At 47.4% G+C, this 3,996-nt stretch overlaps 1 protein-coding gene across 1 annotated transcript in view; it reads left to right on the forward strand.

The window, feature by feature from the left end:
• The first annotated feature begins 2,515 nt into the window (after positions 1–2,515).
• Positions 2,516–3,996, forward strand: part of hic1 (hypermethylated in cancer 1) — a 13,202-nt gene continuing 11,721 nt past the window's right edge. Inside the window, exon 1 of the mRNA XM_028962575.1 lies at positions 2,516–2,610. The gene's annotated coding sequence lies outside the window, so the exon portion shown is untranslated. The remainder of the gene's footprint in view (positions 2,611–3,996) is intronic.

Consider the following 3,996-nt stretch of genomic DNA (forward strand, 5'->3'; position numbering starts at 1 on the left):
CAGGGAGACTGTCCCTGTAATACTGATTGTAAGTCGCTCTGGATAAGGGCGTCTGATAAATGCTGTAAATGTAATTGAATTTTTTAAACAATTTAACTCTAGAATTTTAAAACAGACTCTTGCCATTTAAAAGCATGTGATTGATTATGCATGTGATTGATTGATTAGTGGCTGTATAACAACTGATTTTACATTAATGCCATTTAACAGACGCCCTTATCCACAGATACTTACAGTCAGTAGTTCCAGGGACTAGTCATCATGGAGACACTCAGGGTTAAGCGTCTTGCTCAGGGACGCACTGGTAGTAAGTGGGGTTTGAAATGGGGTTTGAGGCAAGTTACCCACTAGGTTAGTGATACAACCAGTTTATGCAAATCTATTAGGTCAGATGCACGGTGCATCTGGAGTAAATGTGCTACTGCACTGTGTAATAGGATGTGAGGCATCTCACATTCGCGGTCACCAGTGTATTGGGGAGGGCAGCTGTCCACCCATTTCTATAAAATAAAAAAGAAATTCATAACCAAACGAATAATGCGTAAATATGGTACTTGGTGATGTTCTAAAAATGAGCCCCTTTTCTTTCACCTGTCCTCCAGACAGTCTGTGCATGGCCCTGTGTGTCCTTTTATAGTCTGAGTTGTGCTATTCTCTTCAGCGTCCTGATACAAATAGGGGTTTTATGTCAAAGGTCAGGCAAAATAATTGTCTCTCTCTGCCCTTGAACACGCTCCAGGTCTATTGTGAGCTATCTTTACACGACGCTTCCTGAGCACAGCGCCGGTAGATGTGTGACATGCATGACACACATCAGAAAAAGATGGACTGGAAAGCGCTCGGGCTCAGGTGCTGGCAGGCCCACGTCTCTCCGGCGAAGCGATCTGCCTGGCCGCGTCGCTGCGGGTTATCGGCAGGTCATCGAGAGAAACTGGAAGCGAAAGACAATACCTCCCATCCCTCGCGAGCCGGACTCTGGCGGCCGCCACCGCCGCGCCGACAGAGCAGCACCCTGGGCTTTGCGCGTTCTGGGAGGGGAAGGCCCTGGAAGAGAGCCCTGTCGGCGAGGGGCAGGCAGAGGCACGAACGGGCTCCTGCCAGGTGAGTGCGGCTCTTGATCTTTTTTTTTTTTTTTTTTATCTCGCTCTCATCAAACCACAGAAGAGAATTTGTAGATCAAAAATCAAAACGCGTCCCCGGGGACTTTCTAATATTTGCGATAGTTTGGCAGAAAGTGAGACGACGCAGTTGGTGCCCCGGGGCTGAGTCTTTTGGACGAGGACAATGAGAACAAGCTTTCCGCGGGGTGCTTAACCGGCAGACGTCCACGATAACTCCGCCGTTTCGTTCGAATAAATGGGAAGTAAAGGTCCCGTCAAAGGTACGGCAGCGCTGGCGGAGCCGTGCTTGGTGCGCGGCCCGGCCATCTGCTGCAGCCGCGCCGCTTTCCAGTTCAAACAAGCACTTTAATGCGGAGTGGACTTCAAAAATGTTGGAATTTCTGATATTCCGGATGCACGGATGGAAATCAAGATAAAGCATGCTCTGCCATGCTTCCAAACACTGACTCACGGAATTAATTATTTTAAGGTGACATTCTTTGTATATTAGAACACGTTCATTTGAGGCCCACACAACACTTTCCGCTGAAAGCCCCACTCTCCTCTGTTGGTGGGGCCGTCATGCTTTTCTTCAGAAGAGGCCGGACATCTAGTGCAAAAGCTGGCAGCAAAACGATGAGGCCGAAGCCAATGGCGAACGTCCTACTGTACCAGCCTCATTAGGACAGAGACAGGCCCAAGGCTGCCACACCCATTTGCGTTTCACATTTACGGTGTATATCAGAGGCCTGTATACAGAGAACCTTACAATCAGTAGTGGCAGGGACATCCCCCCCCCATCCCGGAGACACTCAGGGTTAAGTGTCTTGCTCTGGGACACAATGGCGGTAATTGGGGTTTTGAACCTTTTGATCCTCAAAAGGCTCAAGATGTGTCAAAACATTGATGACATTGCGCGTACGAAAATTCGTTTAGGGTGTTGGGGTGTGTAGACCCAGATCTGATCTGCACTGTTCCGTCTATTTCGGGAAAATATGTGAAGTAGTGCCCATTTTGATAGTTCCGTACCGGCCATCACGTTTCAGGAGCGTGAATGTATATTTTTAATAATTCAGGGTGGTAGTAGCCTAGTGTGTAACACACTCGCCTATGAACCAGAAGACCCAGGTTCAAATCCCACTTACTACCATTGTGTCCCAGAGCAAGACACTTAACCCTAAATTGCCCCTGTAAGTCGCTCTGGATAAGGGCGTCTGGTAAATGCTGTAAGTGTAATTCTAACGTTAGGACGAGGGACGACACACCTTTGACGTGTCGCCGGCTCGCGCGGCCACCAACAGGTGTCGCTGCAGGCGCGTCCACCGGCCCGGCAGCCCCGGATCTGTCCGGACCCCCAGAACCCCGGACCGTCCGGAATAAAAGGCGCGGCCACGAGGGCGGGGAGCGTTCCGGAGGATCGCGGCGCGGAAACGGGGGAGACCTGGACGGGCGAGGCCCCGCGGAGGAGACGCTCCACCACCGGCCACAAGGCACCAGACATGAGTCCGAGGTGGGTGACAGGCGGCGGGCGGGCTTCGGGGGACACAGGGGACATCAGTCACTCTGACATTCTGACGTTGTTCAAAAAATAATTACGAATAAAAAACGAATGTATATATGAAAATTATCCCCTCAGACTATATAACCAGAGCCAAAGTGCACAGAATCGGGTCTATTCCTATATAAATTTGCAATGCAAAATATTATAGTTACTGTCAGGCCTGTTTGATAAAAATAGACGTATAACCCCCCCCATCCCGTTTACTTTAATAAAGGAATTCATGGCACATACAGTAAAATACTTCATTAACGTTTGTAAAGTACATTTCTAAATGGTAAAACGTGTTGAATGAAGAGAGCAGCAGTTGACGGTGCTGTAACCGGAGAAGGACGATTTACGGGCCGCAGAAGAAAAGTCTCGGTGACAGGTTGTCCCGGCCTTAAAACACTCCGCTTTTACTGCAACCACTTCAAACATTAAAAAAAGATTAAAACGAATAAACCCAAAACATTGTCACAACCACAACATGACCCTCATTAATACGCAATACCATAGATATATCTGTATTTTAAATATAGCCAATATGGCACATTACACTACAACATTTATTTGTACTTGACGTATGCATTTTCTTTCCTAATTTAATCCATTTTTTATTGGTACGTGATAGGCTTGTGAATATGCGAAATTAGAACGTGAATAATCTTTATTATTAACTTCTTCTACGTATCTGTGTCAGGAGATTGAACGTGACATTAACAAGTCGCATTTAATATTACACACTTTATTCCCATCATGGCCTGAGGAGACCACGGATTTCTCATCAGGGGAGAAGAACAAAAAAAAAAAGAGGTTCAGGTGAGGCGTTCCCCTTTTTTAAAGCTGAAGGGAGCAGATCAACCAGCACTCAGCTTTTAAAAAGTCGCACCTGACCTGGACCACTTTATCTCCTCTGTGATATACAATTTAAAAAAAAATCTGTCTCTTTAAGGCCGAACCGCGCGCGACGCGTCGTAAGAGTTCACGTCGGGGTCACGCCGAGTTCCTGCCCCCGCGTTTACCTTTTACTTTATTAAAAAAAAAAAAAAAAAAAAAAAACGGGACTGACATCACGCGCGGACCCCCCCCCCCGTCACCATCAACTCCCCTCGCGTAAAAATAGCCAAGGAAATTACTACCACAAAAAAAAAAAAAAAAAGACAGAGAGAGAAGGAAACTGATGCTGGACTGAGCACGTATTTCTTACCAGGGGAGAGAGAGAGAGAGAGGGTGAGAGAGGGATTGAAAGGGTGACAGAGAGAGAGAGAGAGAGAGGGATAGTGAGGGTGAGAGAGGGATAGAGAGAGGAAGGGTGAGAGAGGGATAGTGAGGGTGAGAGAGAGAGAGAGAGAGAGA

The sequence above is a fragment of the Denticeps clupeoides genome, chromosome 19 (assembly GCF_900700375.1).
Source record: "Denticeps clupeoides chromosome 19, fDenClu1.1, whole genome shotgun sequence".
In the NCBI taxonomy this organism is placed as follows: Eukaryota; Metazoa; Chordata; class Actinopteri; order Clupeiformes; family Denticipitidae; genus Denticeps; species Denticeps clupeoides.